We start from the raw sequence: 23,677 nt of genomic DNA on the forward strand, positions 1-23,677 counted from the left end.
ACCCTCATTAGACCAGACTTCTTCAGAAAATTTCATAGTTTCACTCTAATACAGTTTCATATCCTGAACATAGCCCTGCTATATTGCATTGTGACTTAATAATGGTGAATGACAATTTTAAAAAGCAACACTCCTTTTGTTTGCTGTTGGAAGTTTGCCAGCCCTGTATTTGTGCTTGGTTTGATGCTATAATATGTTAAAACAATCTTTGAAAATGTGGTAGACTGTCAGATTTGATAGTTTTTGTTAAACTGTTGTGTTTTTTCCCCTTTCTTCTTGATTCTTTGTTCCTAGGGATGGCCAATTGGTTAAGAGAGGGGGAAGATATATTTGGAAATAAAGTGGATGTTTTTGTTTTTTTTCTTTTCCATGCAATAGTAGTTTATTTTTTTCCAGTCACATGTAAAGACAGTTTTAAACATTAATTTTATAAGGTGGATTTTTAAAAAGATATAAAAAATTAAATATTTAAGAAAAGTCAAGATTATATATTAATATAATATATTGTTTTATTATATATAATAATATATTAATATAGGATTATATTAGCTTTTTTTTTAGCCTGCCATGTTATATTGTAATTAAGTTTGCAATCCCCAGCTCTCCTTTTATCCCAATTTTTTATTTGTGAAATTCTTTTCAAATCTAAATGTAAAAATTTATATTTATTCTTAACAAAATTTATCATGTTAAATTCAACATAGTGGTCTAGCTTATAGAAAATTTTATGTGGTCATCTAGTATTTTACTATTCTAGCTTCTGGAGTCAAATCAATTAAGTGTGACATTTCTGCTCTGATCTAAAATAATGATTTAAAAAAAGTTAAGTTATGAAGGGATTGAGATAAATCTCTGAGATATCCTAGAGACCATGCTCCAGGTCGACACTGAACAATGAAAAAACTACTCTTTGGGGCTGGCCATTTACTCAATTCTGAATTTACTTAACAGTGCTCTTGTTGAGCTCAAATTTCTCTAACTTTTCCACAAAAGTTTGCTTGTATCTTATGAAATTCTAGATAAACTCAAACTACAGGACTCCTCTATTGTTCTGGTCCAATAACCCTTTCAATGGGAATTCAGATGGAGTTAAGCTTAGAATAACATGACCTGTTCTTGATGAAGTCTTACTTGGTTCCTTGAGATCGGTGCTTCCTTTTTCCAGATACTTAAGAACTTTTCTTTTAATATGTTCAGAAATTGAAACCAATCTCACTTGCCTGTAGATCTTATATTCCATTCTCTTACCTTTTTAAAAATAAGAGCAACATTTCCCCTTCTCTACTCTACTGGCACCTCCTCTAATCAAGGGCACCTAGCTATTCACTTTTTCCCTATATCTTTTGGGTCTTCAACTTCCCGTTGCTGTTTTTATCTGCCTTTTGCAGTCCAAAGATTATACTCTTTTGATAGAAAAAAAGAAAGCAAAACAAGAGTTAAGTATTTCTGTCTTCTCTCCATCATGCATTATTAATATCTTGTTCAACTAGAAGAGCAGTCATAAACACTCTTTGTTAATGATCTCCCCTAGCCTTTTACACACACATTTTCAACTCCCCCATGCCCACTCTACTTTAAGAATCCTGTTTTATTACACTTAACATTCCTTGCCAACCTCAGCTCATCCTAAATTTTAGCCCTGCTGTTACTATTCTTATAGGATCATGGAACATATTTGTGTTTATCCTATTTTCCCTTGCTTTCAATTTCTAAACATATCTTGTTCATTGAATTTCTTTTGCATTGTATTGTTTTCCTTTTCTCCTTTCCCTTTCCCCCCATCAGTGTTTCTGTACTTTCCCAGGGTTACATTGAAGGCTACTCATGTTGGTCTGACCTCTGGAGCCTGAACATTTGCCTGGGTTTGTGGTAAAGCATGTGGCTGTTCTGGGACATGGAGTCTGCTGATTCCTCCAACTACATTAAGACACATGGGAGATTCTGATCTTGGTGTTTACCCACTCCACTGGGACTCAGGATCTCCCTCTGGTTTGCTGGATTTTGTAGCTGGCTTACAGGCATGCTTCCTGCTCTGAACTGTATACCCCTTTTACCTGAGTGGGAGAAACCTTTCTTGTCCATCTTTCAAGTTCCTTGAACCAAAAGATTTTTTAACCCTAAATTTTTGCTGGTTTGCTATTCTAGGATTTGTTTTGGGATGCTTTTTTTGAGATTTACTCCAAAATTTGTCCTTATTCTGTTTGAAGAAGAAACATTTAACTTTTTTGGGGGGGGGGATCTTTTAGATGTTGAAAAATCCAACACTCAGGCATTATGTAACTCGAAAGTCTTGGTTTTCAATATTTCAACACCATATTGCTGATTTTGTTATCAAAAGACCTTATGTACATCAAAAGTTTTCATGTTAATTTTATGACTTTATTCAGTCTTTGATCTCTTCTACCATCCTCCAAGAGAAGGTATATCCTGTTTAGGGAAGATATAATGAGAAAGTAAGCCATTAGCAGTTGAAGAAGAATTCCTAGCCTTAGTGATTAAGAAGTTAAAAGGTTAAAAAATAGAATTGAAATCTTTAGGATTCATATGGCTATTCTGTTTCATGAGCTTAGCTCCTGAAAAAAGGAATCTCTTTTTAGTTTAAAAAAACAAAAAACAAAAAGCCTGTTACAATCAAGAAGTAATAAAATTTTCTTATGAATGAGAAAAAAGCAAAACTGCTTTGTACCATAGATAGGCTGGTTTAATCCCAACCCCAGCTATTAGATAGAGGAGGTAGACCCTGCTTATCCTGGCAGGAGGACCTCCACGCTGATTTTTCTCTTTCCAAGATCCTACAATCAAAACTTTCTCCCCACTTCTCTCAAAATAATCCCTCACAAAATACTTCATGCATCTATTATCCCCAAGAATATTTTCTAATTACCACGAACATCAATTTTCTCTGAGATTACTTCCTGATGCTCTTCACAAAATCCACTAAATAACTGGCAGCTATGGTACCTTGCAGTCTAGGGTACATAGGGATTCCTCTTTTATAGTTAACCCCTTCAATATCATAATCCTGGTACACTTGGGTTTACCTTCACTCCACAAGATTAATTAGGCATTTGGCAAGTGTTTGTTGAATCTCAATTTCCCAAATTCCCTCATAGACAATTTATGAATACTTAATAACAAGACACTTTTTACTTTTTAGAGTTCACTAATTTAATCTATCAATAATCAATCATTGTTTTAAAAATGTATTTCTCACAATAGCCCTTTCAGAGATAGTATCTTATCAGTATCATTTTTAAAAAAGCTTCATCCAAAAATCTCTATGTTCTAAGGATTTTTCTAGGATTGTGGAGTTATCACAACTTTGTTAAGAGTTATATTACTCTTGTTATTTAGCTGAATGACCTCACAACTGCACAGATGACTAAAGAGACCCCGAAGTACAAGACAAGAAATGTAAAACTTTTAAACTTCACATCTTTTGAAAACAGACAAATATGAACAAACTTTTAAAGATCTTATCAACTGCTTCACACAAGCATTAGTGTTGGTCTATGCGGGTCCAAGTACATTTTTGCCCAGTATAAAAATCTCAGCTTGATAGGCATGGAAATAATCTTGTTATAATAGAGTGATGACCACCAGAAGCTAATTTCCCTTGTCAACAGAGCTTTGTGTAACAGCAAGATTTGTTATCTTACCCACAACCGGAGACCTTGTGTTTGGGAGTGGGCGATTACTAAAAAATTCAAAGATTTTGTACACAGAGGAAAGTTACAAATATGCATTGACAATGATCCACTGACATATATTGACAAGTGTCTGTGACCTGAGATAAGTAATAACATTAGCCATACAGGAATTTAGCATACTCTATCAGCCAGGGGAGATTTATCTATAAACAGATATTCTATTTTAAAGGCCATATGACATTAAAGCTATGATGATACCTAAGGAGAGAGTGAAGATTTGAAAGAAATGATTATTAAATAACCAATTATTGGGGAGGTCCAAGTGTTTTTTTTTTCTTTTCTGATTTCCTCATTCAAAGTCTTGACTTCACAGAGATCTCTGATTTTGCCCTAAAATTTATTCCATATAAACCATCTTGCCTAGATAAAGTTGTCCCACTCAACTAGAAAAACTTTTTCTGAGTGAATTCTGTCCATTGTGTACTCAGGCTAGGGTGGATAGAGCGGGGTCAGCTCTTGTTGTCTAAATTGTCAGGCTAGAGGTGGCTTGGGAGTAAGTCACAATTAGATAGAAGTCCAGTTGAAGTTTGGGACTTTTACCTAATAGCATTGGAATTATATATGTGACTCTTCCTGGAATCATATGATGGAGTTTGAGAAACAGCAAAGAGGCCAATATCACTATATCAAAACATGGAGGGGAGGAGGGGGAAGACATAAGATATAAAAAGACTAGAAAGATAGACTATAAAGAACTTTTAAAAAGAAACAGAAAATTTTATTTGATATTCTGGAGGTAATAAGGGAAGAAGTGGAGTTTAGTAGTTTACTGAATTGGGGGAAGGCAGTAGGTGACATGGTCAGACCTGCTCTTTAGGAAACTAAATCTCTCTCTCTCTCTCTCTCTCTCATATAATATATGTATATAACAAGTTCAACTTGAGTGCAGAATGGACTGGAGGAAGAAAAGACTTGAGGCAGGAAGACCAACCAGAAAACTATCGCAGTAATCTAGATATGAGGTGATGATTTTAAAGGAGAAAAGAGGTATATATGAGAGATATTGTGAAGGTAGAATTGACAGGACTTGTTAATAGATTAGAAATGAAATGGTGAAAGTTGATAAAGAGTGGAAGATAAAGCCAAGGTTGTGTGCCTGGGCAACTGGTAGGATTGTTATATCACAGTAACACAGACTTCTGGAAGAAAGGTTTGGAGGAGATATATACCAAATATCCATTTCAAGATATCTACAGGCAATTGGAAATACAGGTCTAGAATTTAGGAGAGAAGTTAGGCCTAGATAAATACATCTGAAAATTATATGCATAGAGAAGTCAATTGAAACTATGGTGGCTGAAGAGATCATCAGATGGAATAGTATAGAATAAGAAAGCCCAGAACAGAGTGTTAGGGAATACCTACAGTTAATAGGTAAGACCTGTTGAGAAAAGAGAACTTTAGGAGCATATGGTGAATGGCAGTCAAAAGCTGCAGAGAGATCGAGAAGGAAGAGGATTGAGAAAAGCCCATTTAATTTAGTAATTAATCATTAATATCCTTAGAGAAAGCAGTTTCTGTTAAATCTCGAAGTCAAAAGCCAGACTAGAAAGAGTTAAGAAGAGAATGAAAGGTAAGGAAGCTGAGGCATCTTTTAAATGCAGAGATGCAGAATGATAATTAGCAGGAATGGACAAATCAAGTGAGGGACTTTTGAGAATAGGCGAGACAAGGGAGTGTTTGCAGGCAGTAGAAAAATAGCCAGTAGATAGGGAAAGATGGAAAATAAGTGCAAAAATAGCAATAATAGAAGGGGCAATTTGTTAGAGAAGACAAAATAGAATGGGATCCAAAGGGGTCATTTTTTCATATAAGATTCGGGTGAAGAAAAGATAGTAGGGAAAGGTAACTGAGAAAAAAGAAAAGAGGAAAACACTCAGCAAATAGCTTCAATGTTTTTTCAGTAAAAGATAAAATGAGGTTCTCTGCTAAGAGTGGGTCCTTCTAAGGATGTTTTTTTTTTTTTGAGCTCTGACATACTGTTATTCTTTGAATCAAATATATCACTGGAACACTGTAGAACAAAAAGAATTAAATTAGTAATCATCTGGCAAACTAACTTTACTTTCTGGAACTTCTCTAATATTTATGTGCTCTTTACCAAGAAAAATGCATTTTGTGGTATATTTAAGGTTGAATTGATGGGGTGAACCTCTGGCTGGAATTATTCTGGAGAACATCCTCATTCAAATCATATTGTAGTGCCAAATTAACTGCAATCAATACTTTTATGGTTTCCAAAGTAAAATCTATTATTTTTATTTATAAACCAATCAAAAGTTGTGCTTTTTTCTTTTGTTTAGACTTTCAAAGTGATTTGACACACTGTTCTACAGCTGGGGCAAATTCACATGAAACAGTTCATCAGAAAAATTAGTCATGGGACTCTTGTTTGTTTCCCAGTTCTGTCTCTTGTGACCTTTGTAACTGTGAATAAGTGTCTTTCTCTCTCTGGGACTCCATTTCCTCCTCTCAAAATGAAAGGTTAGACTAAATGATCACTTCCAAGTCTTTGGGCTCTAAATCTATGATCACATAAAATTTCTATCTTTGCTATACATTTCCCCTATAGTGTTCTTAATTAATAATTTCTCCTCTTCATGCTTCACTTTGTCTTGGTTTTCACTTTCTCCAGTTTTCAAATAATAGCATTCAGTCATTCATAAAGCAAACTTAAAATTAAGGTGATTTTTTGGCTGAATCTTTTGTAGAACCTTTTAGAAATCTATGTAAGTTGTAGGATAGTCATTTCTCAAAGGAATGATATAAGTATTTTCAAGAAAATTTGGATATATTATGATTATGACAGGGACATTTCTTTAACATTGATATATTATTTAAATATGTATGTCATGTACTACTACTTGGTCCAATACCTCACCTCATCCTAAAGTCAGCTCTGAACTCCCAGGTTCCTCAAGACTAATTCATTTATTCATTCACTTTAAAAAGTAATGTTTATTAAACATAAATTATATACCATGTAAAGCAGCTAAGTGATACAGTGGATAGACTCCAAACCTGGAGTCAGGAAGACTCATCTTCCCAAGTTTAAATTCAGGTACAAACATTTACTATATGACTTCATTTAACCCTATTTACCTCAGTTTTCTTATCCATAAAATGAGAAGTGACATTCTAATATTTTTGTGAAGAAATCTTCAAATAGAGATGGAAATAGACACAACTGAAGTGACTGGAGAACAATAACAAATATGCAAATCACTTCACTAGGGCCTGGAAGAATAGCAATTGGTAGTTGGAAATGCCTTGCACAGAGCAGACATTTAAAAAAATATTTGTTAAACTTCCTTTAGAACATCTTGAACTGAAATGTCCCATTGACATCTCAAATTCAACATGTCAAAAACAGAAATCCTTATCTCTTCCTAAACCTTCCCTTGTGTTACTATGGAGCATACTATCTTTCTAGTCATCCAGACTCCCAACTTTGGAGTGAATTTCCCTCATGTTTACTCCCATCCCCACATCCTACCTAATTTGTCACATAGTCTTATCATTTTACCTTTATATCTCTTGTACATATTTCTCTCTCTCCATTCCCACATCCTCCAACATGATAGAGGATACACCTCAAGCCTTTCTGGTTTGCTCCCTGCCTCGTTTCTTTTCTCTTTTTAGGACATCCTCCATTCAGTTATAAAAATGATCTTCCTGAATTTCAGGTCTGACGATGTCATATAACCTCCTTCCCCACAACTCAATAAATTTCAGGGAATTCATATTATCTCAAGGATCACATACAAAATTCTCTGTTTGGCTTTTAAAGTCCTAAACAATCCATCTTTCCAATCTTCTAAGACTTTGTTCCCCTCTGTGTATTTAATTATCCATTAAAATAGCCCATTTGCTCTTTTTTCTCTTATTACACTCCATCACCCAACACAGTGTCTTCACTGCCCATGTTTCCCATGTTTGGAATGTTCTCCATCTTCATCTCTACCTCTGACTTCCTTCAAGACTCAATTCAAGTCCTACTTTCTGCTGTAAGCTTTTCCTCATTTTGCCCACTGCTAATGTCTTCTCCCTGAGATTGCCTCTCCTTTGTTCATTGTATATTTCTTATGTGTGCATAGTTATTTACATTGTTGTTTTCTCCATTAAAAAGTGAGTTCCTTAAAGATAGGAATGTTGCTTTTGTCTTGCTTTGTGAATTCAACATGGTAATGACTAGCACATAGTAAGCCTTTAATAAATGCTTGTAATAGATAACTTTGAATTAATTGAAATGTGAGTCTGAAGCGCAAGAGAGAATTTTATGTATATACATGTATTATCTTCAAATATGTGATATTTGAAGCTCTAGAAGTAAATTAAAATTTCAAGAGAGAATGAAAAGAAGAGAAGGGAGTTACACTCCTTTACAAGATTCAGGAAGAGAAACAGGAGACAAAAAAAGAGAAAGAACAGCAATATTGATTTAAGAACCACTTTGAGCAACTTAGTCATTTTAACTGTTATAAATATCCAAATTAATTAGAAAGGACCAATGAAGGAAGATCCTGACTGCATTCAAAGAAAAAATTGATAAATAGAAGTATGTTTAGGATAATTTTACATATATATATGTAGCCAATGTGGGGGGGGGGGGGATACTAAGGGGAAGAGAAAAAAAAGGGGAGGAAAAGAAAGTTACAAAGTAAATGTTTAAAGGAATAACAAATTGTATAGAATAGACTCGCAGTTACATTGCAAGCATCTCTTTTTTACTCTACTGTTATATAAATGCTTGTTTATTTTATACATTTAAAAATAAAATAAATATTTCTTAAAAAGCAAAAGCATATATATTTTTGTATGCATGTCAATGATGAATTGCAGTCAGGGAAGGAAGAGACCAGATATGGGAATTAAAATTATACCACCTACAATATTGCACCATCTTGACTGTGTCGAGGGCAAATCTATTAGTTACATCATAACTGTCTCTAGATTAGAATCTCAGACTATCCTGCCATCATCTCTGCCTCCTACCCAGCATTCCTCCCTACCCAAAATATCCTTATTCTTTCAAGATTACTTGGTCTATTTCTCAAACAGGTGAGTGTTATATACAAACATTTGGTTTGACCTATGGAGAGCAATTTTCCAAGGGAAAAGAAAACCAAATCCATTTTTATTGAAGAATCTTTGAAAACTGGTGATTCCTTTGAGCTGGACAGTCAATTTTTTTCCTCCCAAACATGAGGCTCTCTTTTTAAAATAAAATGAAGGAACAAAAAAAGAGAGTGTTTTTCCCCCAACCTATTTCCCCATATATGCTTTAAAAAACTCAAAATACCAATTTTCAGACTGTAACATTGCAAGCTTTCATTTTCCTTTCTTCTGCCAAAGGGTAGCATTGGCAAAGATATATCCCCTTTCACATATATACCCAGGCAGTTTCCTTCTCAATTGCTAGTAACATCTGTTATCTCTCCAGGGTCTATTTTAGGCCTGTAATTATTTGTTCACTATGTTAATGATTGTGAATCTTTCATTATTTGGTTTTTTTCCTTCCATTGCCAGACTTTTGAATCTCTGTTGTTGATTTTCTGTTCCAGGAAAAAGAAAAAAGAAAAAAAAAGAATACAATTCCTAGTCCCATAGGGAGACTGCTGGCTTTCCAAAATGATATTCATCAAGAATGGTTCAGAAATGATAATATATGACTTAGTCTTTCTAAAAACAAATGCATGATAATTACTTCTCTCCATGTGGGACCAGATGACCAGAAGGATGATGGGCAATTAGTCACTTCCCCAGACTCCTTTAACACTCCATTCCTCTTAAGAAAGAAAGAAAGAAATGAGACAAAGAAAATAAACAAGAGAAAGAAGGAAGGAAAGAAGGAAGGAAGGAAGGAAGGAAAGGAAAGGAAAGGAAAGGAAAGGAAAGGAAAGGAAAGGAAAGGAAAGGAAAGGAAAGGAAAGGAAAGGAAAGGAAAGGAAAGGAAGGAAGGAAAGGAAAAAAGGAAAGGAAAGGAAAGGAAAGGAAAGGAAAGGAAAGGAAAGGAAAGGAAAGGAAAGGAAAGGAAAGGAAAGGAAAGGAAAGGAAGGAAGGAAAGGAAAGGAAAGGAAAGGAAAGGAAAGGAAAGGAAAGGAAAGGAAGGAAGGAAAGGAAAGGAAAGGAAAGGAAAGGAAAGGAAAGGAAAGGAAAGGAAAGGAAAGGAAAGGAAAGGAAAGGAAAGGAAGGAAGGAAAGGAAAGGAAAGGAAAGGAAAGGAAAGGAAAGGAAAGGAAAGGAAAGGAAAGGAAAGGAAAGGAAAGGAAAGGAAAGGAAAGGAAAGGAAAGGAAAGGAAAGAAAGGAAAGGAAAGGAAAGGAAAGGAAAGGAAAGGAAAGGAAAGGAAAGGAAAGGAAAGGAAAGGAAAGGAAGGAAGGAAGGAAAGGAAAGGAAAGGAAAGGAAAGGAAAGGAAAGAAAGGAAAGGAAAGGAAAGGAAAGGAAAGGAAAGGAAAAGGAAAGGAAAGGAAAGGAAAGGAAAGGAAAGGAAAGGAAGGAAGGAAGGAGAAAGGGAGAAAGGGAGAAAGGAAGAGAAAGAGGAGGGAGGGAGGGAAAAAGGAAGGAAAAAAAGGAAGGAAAGAAAGAAAGAAAGAAGGAAGGAAGGAAGAGATGGAAAGAGGAAGGAAGGGAAAGTAGAAGGAAAGAAGGGAGAGAGGGAGAAAGGAAGGAAGTGAATGGGATGAACTGAGTGAAGATCTCTCATGGAAATGTGGCTTTAAACTATGCCCTAATTGTGACTTGAGACTTGTGATAATAAAAAGCTAAAAAGCTGCAGGTGTTCAGTTGTCTTAGATGAATAGTTCTCCTCTTGTTCCTACCACCTCTTAATTAACATTTAAATACTTAATGGTAAAGAGTTTGTTATTACTAGTATTCTTTTGTTTCTGGAATAGATTTCCATGTTAAGGGTATAAGCTTGGACTCCCCCAGACAACGGGAGAAAAGCTGTGTGTGTGTGTGTGTGTGTGTGTGTGTGTGTGTATGAGGACTTCTGCACTAGGGTCTATATGATTCTGTGTTTTGCAGTTTGTGCTTTGCACTCCTCTATGGACAACTTGTCTATTGGGAGTTGCCCTTTCTCATGAAATCATAATAAATCCTTTTTTTTTTTTTTTTAACCTTGAGAGTCTTTGATTTGGATAAGGGTCACTGTCTCAGGCAGTTTTATGAGCTTGTTCAAGGATATTTCCTGTTCCTATTCATGAGGAGTCTCTCCTGTATTGAATCCTTGGGCAGGCACCCTCTGGAAGTTCTCCAGTGGTTCTTGGACTCAGTTTGGGAAATCCCATTCTGATCAGGTAAATTCCTGAAGAGAGACACTTGAAGAAAGCAAAAACAGAAGTGGGCTAGCAAAGATAAAAGATTAATTCAGCTAAGGAGATAAGCCAGCTGAGAAAAGTTTGAAAAGAGGATAAGATACTGTGAACCCTGAGAAAGGAACAACCAGATAGAGCAAGCAACTGGTGAGGGTGAGGAGGGATACTGTAAGTAGTTAAGAGGACTTTCACTTTGTCAAATAGTTAAAGTTACAGAACTACTAAAACATTTTAGCAGATTCTAGGGTTTTTTGATACTAAGTTTTAAGCAGCTTGGCATAGTTATATAACTTATCAGTTAATTGAATTAATCTATTGTATTTTTAAGTAGGTCTAATTTACATGACTAAAAGCCTCCAGAGGGCTTAAACCTGCGGCTTATAGAATATCTGCAAAAGAAAAAAAAAAAAAAAAAACTTTCCTCTCTGGGATTTTCCAATCTTCTCTGCCATGGAGAGGTTTGTGAAATCTGTCCTGGCTAGGCTAGTGTCCCTGGCTGGCCTGGATTCTTCTGGGGTTTGCACTGATGCCCCAACATTTTTGACATGGGCCCCAACATTTCTGGTATGAAGGATAGGCTAGTCACTGGGCCTCAGACCTGCAGCTTGACATATGGGTCCAAATCTCTCCAGCTTTCTCCCTCAGGATCCTAAGTCTGCCAGTTTCTTAAAGTCCTGTAAATGGCTTGAAAGAGCAGTTTTCTGCCACCTTAAATTTTGGGGCTGTGGGTATTTAAATTGAAATTCTGATACTGAAATTGTATGAGATAATTACTATTAACTAATGTATACTTAAAATTGTAAATTTGTTTCTTCTGGTATAAGATTTTAGAAATGTGTGCATTAATATTGAAATATTGCTACTACAGCCCTATTTGTAGTGGCTAGAAACTGGAAAATGAATGGATGCCCATCAATTGGAGAATGGCTGGGTAAATTGTGGTATATGAATGTTATGGAATATTATTGTTCTGTAAGAAATGACCAGCAGGATGAATACAGAGAGGACTGGCGAGACTTACATGAACTGATGCTAAGTGAAATGAGCAGAACCAGGAGATCATTATACACTTCGACAACGATATTGTATGAGGACATATTTTGATGGAAGTGGATTTCTTTGACAAAGAGACCTGAGTTCCAATTGATAAATGACGGACAAAAGCAGCTACACCCAAAGAGAGAACACTGGGAAACGAATGTGAACTATCTGCATTTTTGTTTTTCTTCTTGGGTTATTTATACCTTCTGAATCCAATTCTCCCTATGCAACAAGAGAACTGTTCGGTTCTGCAAACATATATTGTATCTAGGATATACTGCAACATATCCAACATATAAAGGACTTCTTGCCATCTAGGGGAGGGGGTGGAGGGAGGGAGGGGAAAAAAATCGGAACAGAAACGAGTGCAAGGGATAATGTTGTAAAAAAAAAAAAATTACCCTGGCATGGATTCTGTCAATATAAAGTAATTATTAAATAAAAATTTAAAAAAAAGAAAAAAAAGAAAAAAAGAAAAAAAAGAAATATTGCTACTAGAAGTTCTTTAGTAACTTACCTAAAGAGGTCATGTTTGTTCTCTTAATTAGACTATATTGCTGTCTAAATTGTATATTGGGTAATTTGTAAAAATTGTATAAGCTGTGCTTTATCATTTTGCAGCCCAGATGGATATGTGATATAAATTTTGTGAAACTTGATCCAAAGTTATTTAGATATTACCTATATCTGAATCTTAAGGTTTGGCTTGCTTTCTCCCTTTAACAAAGAAGTAAAAGCAAGAAAATTTGTCATATAGGGATATGTGTAATTGCAGAACAAATTGTATCTGAAAAGTGTATAATATATCTGAAGATATATAAGAAGGTATTGAGGAGGTGTGCCTCCAGGGGGAAGGAGTCTGGCTCAAGTTAGGTTTTAATGAAATGATACCAGTAGTAATGGTTGAAAGCCTTCCCCTGGACTCTGCTGCTTAAGAGGGTTTAGAGGAATAACAATGGAAGAAATTGCATTGATTCTGATAAAAGAGCATATTTTACTTCTAAGATTTTATAAGAAATAATGGGGAGGGATTGCAAATTGAGTGATAATTCCATACACCTGGGTATCCACCCTCATCAGAGAAAATGCAAAGAATGAATCAGATTCTTAAGAAATGTATTACTAAATTGATATTTGCCTGTTGCTTTGTTAAAGAATTAGAACTGTCCCTAGAAGTGATCTGGGACTTCCCTATTATGAGATTGGTTTATTTTATTTGGGAGGAAAAAGGGAAAGCCCTCTATTGAAACAAAGGATAAGTTTTTAAGAAATTGTATACTGGCAGTGTCCCCATCCCTTTTAGCCTTTAGGAAGCAAGGATTATTGGCCCAGACAATACCATTGGAGTTTGCAATTGCAGTAGAGTGGGATATACTAAATCCTGGAAGAAGCAGAGTAGGAAGAACCTTACCAAGTGTTACGGATGATTGAGACTGCAGTCTGGAAGCTGAGAATACCAGTGGAGGAACCTCAAGATTGGATTGTTAAGGACAATTTATAACCTCTAAAACTGACTTTGCAATTAGGAATGTTATAGTGGAAGAAAAGATTAATTGTGCTGAGATAAATTTTAACAATATTGGTCTTGTACCTGTTATTTATATTTTCAGAAAAGTTTATAGAGACTCCTCGAGTGGAGGGAAGTTGAGTTAACATTTTTGGGGATGAATAAATTATTATTGTTAATTCTGATAGAGTTCTTTAATGTGAAATTAGGACAGTATATTCTTTATTCTATATCAGTTTTAATTGGTTGTACTGTATCATTTCAAAACTGTTTCCATTGTTTAGGGAGATTCTGAAAACAGTGGTCTATGTCTTTGTCCCTTTGAACATCATGGTTAATATCTAAACATGTTTTGATATAGATTGATTATTGAGCATCTTAAAGTGTAATGTTGAATTTAAAACCTATCTACCTAGAAATGAAGATAAATTCTGAAGTTTCTAGGATGAATCTCTTACCATTAAACCTATTGTCCTGGAGACCACAATGGTATACTCTAAGGTATGGAGAGAGAGAAGAATGTTTATATGTTTGATCTTGCTATAATATCGAAGTAGAAGCTAATTTTATGATTAACTAATGTTAAGTGTTTAAATGGAATCGAGAGTGTTAGTCATTGGACATTCCTGACAAATGGCAGAATACAGTCAGTGAAGTATTAAGCCAATTTCATTAGCGTAAAAAGGTGCCCCCAAATTCCCTTTGTAATCTAGAAGCCTACAAGAAAGGAGCCTAAGTAAATACAAATACAGCACAAATGCAACAAAAGGAAAAAAATGAGTAAAATCATAACAAGCTCAAAGGAAATAAGAATAATTATCTTTTTAATATACTATTATATGCCAACAAACTGATGAAATGTCAGAAAAAGAAATAGCGGATCATCTATAAAAAATATAAATTATGCAAATTAACGCTATCCCAGCTATACATCTTAAATAACATAATTTCTTTTTTTGTCAGAAATATATTATAATTTCTTAAAAGGAAATTGAATTAGGGCTAAAATAAACTCCTAAAGGGAAAAAAGACTGGTTGAGTCAAAAATTTTGCAGGAAAATACTATCAGACTTTTAAAAATTGATAAATAATCTACATTAATTTAAAAAATAATAAAGAGCTAGAACATTCTACCAAACTTTTCCTATAAGATAAATATAATCCTAATGTATAAATCTCTATATAGAAGACTAATATTAAAAAGAAAGATCCCGTGTACATCAAAATATTTATAGCAAAACTTTTTGTAGTAGCAAAAAATTAGAAACAAATGGATGTTCATCAACTGGAAAATGGACCAAAATATTATGATATATCAATGTAATGTAATTTTGCATTGTAAGAAAATATGAATGTGATTAGCAAGGACAAGCATGAGAATATTTTATGACCTAATATAAGGTGAAGTAACCAGAAACAGAAAGCATATGCAAAATAACTAAAACAGCATAAAGGGAAAGAATAATTACAAAAAATTAAAAACTAAATGTGTGATTCTGACCACAGTTGGCCAGAAAGAAGAGATTTGATAAGGTACATTCCCATAATCTTTAAATTTATAGGGTGCCATGTATATGGAATACTGTATAAAAGATCAGTTATTTCAATATGCATGTTAGATATGCTACTCTATTTTTATTCCTCTTTTTAATTCTTTATTATAATTGTGGGGAAGAGGTTCAGCTTGGTAACACAGTGGATAGAGCACAGGCCAGAAGTCAGGAATACTCATCTTCCTGAGTTTAAATTTAGTCTCAAACACTTAGTGTCTGTGTGACCCTGGACAAGTCACTTAACTCTGTTTGCTTGAGTGTCCTTATCTGTAAAATTAGTTGGAAAAAGAAACGGAAAAAGACTCCAGTATCTGTACCAAGAAAAACACAAATGGGGTCATGAAAGGTTAAACATGACTGAAAAATAACTCAAAAACAACAGGAGGAAGAAAGAGGGTAGGGGTATATTATGAAATATAGGTAATGGACAAACAAAAAATATTAATAGGAATTTGTATGTATTCCAGTCTTTTCTCTTTAGATATACTTGGAATTGAAAACCATTAATAAAAAGCCTCAGCAACAAAGCCTGCTCTTTGAGACTGCCAAGAATTTAGTAATAGGCCAACTGTTGTTATGTCTCTTATCCATGTATTATCTTTCTATTGGCAAAGAAGTCAGATTTTCATCTCCACATCTCTGTAGAGACTCAGGAAGATATTTGACCATAATAACTGTCAGCTACCAACTCCTATGAAATTTCAACCTCTCTGTTCATTTAAGCAAACTTCCATTTGGCATAGGAGGACTCTTCTTCATGCATTGCTAGTCTCTCTACAAATGAGCATCAGAGCAAACTATCTACAATCATATTATTATTTATTATGCTTTAAAGGAGTTTTCACTAGTATCAAAAACCAAAAGAAAGAAAGCAATAATTAGTGTTTATATGAATGTGGGTCATTAACAAAGAGCATCCAGATGGAAAACTTAGTATTTCATTGTTATTGAGAAGAACAGGGAAATATTCCTATGATCAACCCTAATTTCAGACATATTGGAAATGCAGATAACAAATTACCTTTGAATCATTAAGTCATAGGGACTTATCTAAAGCCCACAGGGGTTAACTGCCTTTTCCAGAGTAATACAGCAAGTTTCTGTGGAATTTGAATTTGACCTGACCCCAACACCAGAATTCTATTCACTATACCTTTTTATGTACCCTCTATACAACTCAGGGAGGGGGGGGGGGAGATAGTGTTTCCTTTAATTTTTTTTTTAAATTGGGTCTCCCTATCTTCCCCTGAGTGGAAGTGCAATAGCCATTTATAGGTCCAACCTAAGTATTGATCTGAAATGTTCAGGCTAGCTTTCTGGAGGGCCTCTGGAAGGGCCTTGATCTCAGCAGAATAGAATCCAAAGTCTTTATTGTCTCTTACACAAGCTGTGTCTGTCATGGTCCAACCCAGTCTCAGTCTGACCTAGTCTCATCCAGTAGTCTGACAGTCTGTCAGTATCAACCAGTCTTCCCCTTCCCCAGTCTGACTTTGTCCCCATTTAAATATCCTATTATAATTACATCATTACAGTATACTGAGTATGTGTGAACTAGAGAACTATTACATCACCATGCTAAGAACTAAGTATATATATATACTAGAGAACCATCATCTCATCAATTACACTCAGTTAATATCTTGTTTCAAGTATACTTCTCCAAAATTCTGGCCCTCTACATCTCCCACTTTCTTTTGTTTTAGAAAACAGGTGGTCACACCCTCCCTGACTTCTCAGAAAGGGAGGTAAAAACACCAAAAAGAAGTGATCACGCCCTCCCTGACTTTTCAGGGAGGTGAGAACACCAAACTAGGCATTTCCTTTGGATTGAAGGGTCTTACTTGAAACAGGTATACATAAATCCTTCAGCATGGGAGGTATTACAGAAGCACATAGTAATATAGCACAGGCTAGTAGTGATGTAACAAACAACATGAATCAACATGAAGAATTATACATGTCCATAAGTCTTAGAAGGAGTATATATAAATAACAATTACATATACACTTCCTTCAGCAGCCAAGAGATAATCTAAAAACGAATCTATTATCCATTACTTCATGTGTCAGGGAATCCAATAATTCTTACAATTTTTGAAGTCCTGCAGTAGTCTCAACAACAATGATGTTCACTGTCATGCTTTTTCAGTGGCACAGGTAGTCAGAGATGGAACCATCTGATGTTTCTTGGGTCTTTTCCTTTGTTTCAAGGTCTTCTCTGTCTCTCTTCGATGGACAAGGTGAATATGATTCATGGCACCCATCTGATTCCTTCTCCATATGTAGAGAAACAAGAAAACCCTTTCTCCCAAGCAGTTAACCTATCTGGTCCCTTCCATTCACCACTTTCTGGATCTCTTTACATTACCTGGAGATCATCTAAAAATAGTGAAACTGCTTGCGCTGAACACTGCCTTTCTAGTGGGTTATAAAAACTGTGCATCTTTATCAAAAATCAAAAAATTACTAGTGTAGAGAGCTAAATTTAGGAGAGAACTCCTAGGGTTATCTGTGGCTCCCCCTTTCTTTTGTTTTTGGAGGAGTGTCTTAATGTCTCTGTTTCTCCTCTCTACTATTGCCTGTCTTTGAGGATTAAAGGTATGCCAGTGGTATTGTAAAATCTGATACTGTGCACAAAAGTGTGCAAAATGTTTAGAAGTATATGTAAATCCATTATCTCTTTTTATTGCTTGTGGCACATGCATGATTGCAAAAGCTTATATAAGGAATTCAGTGACTACTTGGGCTGTCTCTTTTGCTGCTAGTATTGCAAAAGTAAATCCTGAAAAGGTGTTTACTACAACATGGATAAAAGACAGATGACCAAAAGATTTATAATGGGTCACATTCATTTGCTAAATTCCATTGGGTCTCAAACCACAAGGGTTCTTCCCTGGAGGGAGTGTAGGAGCATGGAAAGGAAGGCAAGCTGTACAGGTTTTTACTATGCTCCTAGCTTCCTCTTTTGTTATCCCAAATTGCAAACGTAAAGCTTGAGCAGCCTGATGGTATTTAGAATGAGATCCTTGGGCTGCCTGAAATAAAAGACTATTGGCTAACATGGTTAGAAAGCATTCTGCCTTTGAATTTCCATAAAAAATAGGACCTGGAAGTCCACTATGAGAGTGGACATACAAGATATAAATCTTACCTGGATGCTTTTATTTGGGCTGTGGCAATTCTTTGTACCACATCTACTGAATAGGCTGAATCAGATACTATATTTATATCTCCTGTTTAATAAATAAGAGATAGCATGCTTACATACAATTCATTCTGCTGAGTGGCCTGAAAAGAAGTTCTGACTAATCTTTTTATAGTTGTCATGAGAGTATACAGCACAAATGTTATATTTGGATGCATCTGTAAAGATAGTTGGTCCTTTAAGAGGAACCTTAGAAATCTTTTCTTCAAAAATCCATCGCCAATTATGTAACAGCTGGGATATTGTTAATGGAGATCCTTATGTAAAATTTGGAGCTGTGGCCAATAAAATTTGCCACTCTGGGATGGTTTCACAGTATACATTAATTTGTGCATTAGTATAAAATGTATATATCTTGTCAGGTCTTATCCCAGATAATTATACTACTTGCTTAATGGCCTTTAATAAAATTCTAGCTACAAGCACTGGGTAAGGAGTAAGGCTTTGTTCTGGTTGTGCTGGGAGGTTCACCCACTCTATCACACTGTGTCCTTGATGAAGGACTTTTGTGAGTGCCTCTTTTGTAGCAAAAACTGATATTTCTAAGGATTTTTGAGTAACTTTTTCAACCACATTGGATAAAGCCAGTTCAACTTCTCTCAAAGCCTCTTGAGCTTCTTTTGTAAGCTGGCGTGGTGAGTTTAAAGCACTGTCTCCCCTTAAAATGTCATATAATGGTTGTAATTGATAAGTAGTTGAGACTAACACTGGACGCATCCATTGTATATCTCCTATCAATTTCTGAAAGTCATATAGCACCTTAGGATATACTTCATATCCTAAATATTGAAAAGGAGCATGTCTTTGAATTTTTCCTGGAGCTATATGCAATTGCATTGTATTCCTTAATATATCTATGGTCTTTTGTAGATATGCTTCTAACATTCGCTCTGCAAGTGCACATCCCAAGATATCATCCATGTCATATAACAATATAACTTTTGGAAATGCTTTTCTTACTGGAGTAAGAGCAACAGCCACATACATTTGACACATAGTAGGGCCATTTTTCATTCTTTGTGGCAAAACTGTCCATTCATATCTTTTATAAGGCTCAGCTAAGTTAATGCTGGGCACTGAAAAGGCAAATCTTTTCATAAACTCTTTAACCAGAGGGATAGAATAGAAACAATCCTTAATGTCTATAACCCAAAGAGACCTTTCTCTAGGCAATTGAGTAAGAGATGGAAGTCCAGGATGAAGAATTCCCATAGTTTTCATCTGTTCATTTACTTTTCTTAAACTAGCCAACATCCTCCATTTTCCAGATTTCTTTTTAACAACAAATATAAGAAATTCCAAGGACTTAGAGAAGGTTGTAAGTTTCCTCAATTAAGTTGCTCCTGTACCATATCTAATAAGGCCTGAATTTTTTCACTTGTTAAGTGCCACTGTTCTATCCATACTGGTGTATCAATTTTCCATTGAATGGGAACAAGTGAGAGTGCAGGCAGGCCTTCAACAGCAGCCTTGCCTAAAAAGCCAAAGTACTTAATTGTAATATTAACTATTGTAAGATGTCTCTTCCCCATAGATTGATGGGATTTTTTCTACTACAAAAGGAGTAAAAACTCCTGTTTCACCTTCAAATATGCATCTCAAAAAGGTAGCACTAACTTCATCTGCTATTGATCCTCCTATGCCAGATATATAGGTATCTCCCTTAGTCTTTGGCCAACAACTGGGCCAATTAGCACCTTTAATGACTGTACAATCTGTACATGTCTCTACCAACCCTTTTAATGGTATGCCATTTACATAGATAGTGAGCATAGGATGGTCAGCTGTAACATTTGCAGTCTAGAATATTCCTAGATTCTGTTGCTGGGAGTCAAAATCTGGGTAACTATCACCACATTGCCTATTAGGAGTATGTATCAGTAAACCTGATGCTACTACTTCTCCTGGTTGATAAGTCACACATTGTGTACCTGTATTAGTGACTGGGATATTAGCTACACATTCCCCAGTTTCCCAAATCAATGTATGTATGGACACTGTTTTGTAAGCACTCTCAGGAGGTGAAATGTCAAGTTTACTGTGCCTGAAGGCAAAGGATCTATAGGACAGACAGAGACAGATTTCACCTTTCCACGGGATATCTCAGTAGTGCCAGATGCATACAACTCTATTTTGCCCAATTGTAATACCTTTCTCCCATCAGATTGCTTCTTGGCTGATTGATCATGTCAGAGTATTGAACTTCTAAAGACTCTCTGGGTGTAACATTGGCTGCCATCATGCCCCAAGTGCTTTTGCCTGGGGTCCTGGAGCATTTCTCTGAGTTATTCTACATTTTGATGCCCAATGGAAGTCTCTGTTGCATTTTGGATATAGGATTTTGGGTCTTGTTCTCCCACCCTGTCTTCTCTGCCAACATTGAGCTCTAAATGCCCTACTTTACCACACTGCAAGCATTGACGAGTCTCTCTGAAAGTCCCTTGCCAAAAGGGACTCCTGTCTTCCCATGTTCAGATCTTGAGAAGTCTGCATCATAGCCTGAACATAAAAAGTATTTGTGCCCACTGTGGCACAGCATCTTATGATCTCCTCTAAAGGAGCATCTTTGTGTAGTCCAACTATAATTCTTCTACAAACCTCACTAGTATTTTCCTTAGCAAGTTTTCTTATAATTTCTGTTGCTGTGTTTTCATCAATAGTTTGTATGACAGCTGTCTGCAGGCATCCCACAAAATCAGCAAAGGGTTGGATTTGAGCATAGCATTATTTTTGTGAAGGCTTCCCCTCTATTTTGTCTTCCTGTGAGGGTGCCCCATACTTTGATAGCAGCTTCAGCAATTTGCTCATATGCTGCTATAGGGTAATTAATCTATGCTAAAGTATCTGCATAAAGACCTAAACTAGTTTATCAGAGGTAACTGGTATATTAACTCCAGGTTGCCTATTTCATTGGGCTTGTATTCTGCAGAGTTCATTATACTCAGAAAGTCACAACAAGTTTTGTCCAGGTTCTAAATGTGTATATAGATTTCCAATCATTAGGGGTTAAAACTTCAAAAGCCAAATTCTCTAATAATGTCTTAACATAAGACGATGTAGATCCACAAAGAGTACAAGCCTTTTTCAGATCTATGATAATTTCCAAATTAAACAGAGTGTATTTTCTTTTTTCTTGACCTGAAGAGTCAAACTCTTCAATCACAAGGTATACTTCTATTTTTAAATCAGATATATTCTGTCATTCTTTTTAGCTTTAATTAGTGACTTTTGTAATCTTGTCATGGGGGTGGACAAAACTGCTGCATGTGTGGTGCTTATGGTATCACTGCCCTTCCCCTTCCTCTTCCTCCCTCTACCCACGAAGGTGAAATTGAGGGAGAATGGTCAGGAAATGGGGAATGCCCTAATGGTGCCTGCTCAAGTGTAACTGAGCTGTGAAAGTAAGAAGCATCACACCCCTTAAGTTCATCAGCATTCTTCTTGTCTAATTCTCCATGCTTTGTAGCTGCTTTGTTAGAATTTGTGGGATTCTTTAAAGCCAATTGCATTATATTGTACATAAGGAGTGTTTCTTCAGGAATTGAATCAGGACCCAAAGCTTCATAATATTCAATTAGTTGTTCTCCCACTAGTTCCCACATATCTATCTCTAATTTTTCTTCTTTAGATAGCCAAGGAGACTGCACTCTAATATATTTAAGAGTCCAGTGATCTGCTTCAAAGTTACCAACAAACCTTATGTCTTTATTAACCTAACTATGCATTCTGCATATTTCTCTTGGGCTGGGGGAGACTCTTTTTTAGTTTTCATTACAAAACAAAAGTGACTAGTTTAGCCCTTACTAAAGTTTCCTGCTTGTTTATTTTTATACTCACCCTGTTTCCAGGTCATGGGGACTTCTCCACTGAATTCATGATCGTGTCAGTCAAACTGCTGAGTGTACATTTTTACATCCCATGTTTGGGTGCCAAAATGTAATGTTCGGGCTAGCTTTCTGGAGGTCTTCCAGAAGGGCCTTGGTCTCAGCAGGATAGACACCACTAGAATGGACAAGAATAGAGTCCAAAGTTTTTATTGTCTTGTAAAGGGCTGAAACTATGAAAAGGTGCACTTGAATCAGACAACCAAGCATTTAAGGCTAATTACCTATTTGACAATGACTCTATTAGCATATATTTGGGGAAATGGCCTTTCTTACCATTGGTTCTGGCTCAATATTTGATGTTAAAATAATTGTAGGCAAGGATTAGAGGGTGGGGTGACAGAGGCCAGAGATTTCACTTTGCAGCAGGAAGAGGAGGAGAGAAGTTGGTGGCAAGGCTTGTGGCAGTTTTTCTGTCTCCTTCACTTCTCCTCCTAAAAACCAAGGAATTTTACTTATCCTGACTCTGGCTGATCCTGAGGTCTCCAGGGAGCTAGTTTGGACTTAACATTGTCTCTTACACAGGCTGTATCTGTCACAACCTGACCCAGTCTCAGTCTGACCCACTCTCATCCAGCAGTCTGCCAGTCTGCCAGTCTCAACCAGTTTCCCCCTTCTCCAGTCTGACTTTGTCCCCAGTTTAAATGCAGTAGTTTAAATAACCTATTACATCATTATAGTATACTGAATATGTGTGAACTAGAGAACCATTATATCACTATGCTAAGTATTATGTATATGTGTACTAGAGAACCATCATCTCATCAATTCCACTGAGTTAACACCTTGTTTCAAGTGTACTTCTCCAAAATTCCAGCCCTCTACATCTATCAGGAAACTTTAATTAATTTGCTCCCTTTTTTATTTCAAGCTGTGTTGATTTGCCCCTCCTTAGGCAGCCTGATGGGACATCAAGGAGGTATAGTGGATAGAATACCAGGCCTAGAGTCAGGAAGGCTCATCTTCCTGAGTTCAAATCTGGTCTCTGACACTAGCTGTGTGACTCTGGATAAGTCATTTAACTCCATTTGTGTCAGTTTTTCATCTGTGAAATGAGCTGGAGAAGGAAATAACAACTTCAGTATCTTTTGCCAAGAAAACACCAAAAATGGGGTCATTAAGAGTCAAACCTTACTGAAAAAAAAAACTCAGCTTGATGATCCTTTGCTCTCAGGGGCTTACCATATTAGAGCCAGATTTAATGTCAATACTCAATTGCCTATAGTTCTACTGAAGCTCAGTGATCTCCCAGCCTTGGCTTCTTTCATTAGCAGGGATCGCATGCATACCTATGCTACCACTCCCAGGAAGAAAAAAAATCTTCCTGACGCACAGGTCTAACCATTGTTACTCTCTTGATCTAGAATTTTTCATGCTTCTCTTTTGCTTCTACAAATACAAACACAAGTAAAAATACAAATTGGTCAACCTGGGATTTATAATTTGGCTTTAACTTTCC

Source organism: Antechinus flavipes, chromosome 2 (assembly GCF_016432865.1).
Source record: "Antechinus flavipes isolate AdamAnt ecotype Samford, QLD, Australia chromosome 2, AdamAnt_v2, whole genome shotgun sequence".
In the NCBI taxonomy this organism is placed as follows: domain Eukaryota; kingdom Metazoa; phylum Chordata; class Mammalia; order Dasyuromorphia; family Dasyuridae; genus Antechinus; species Antechinus flavipes.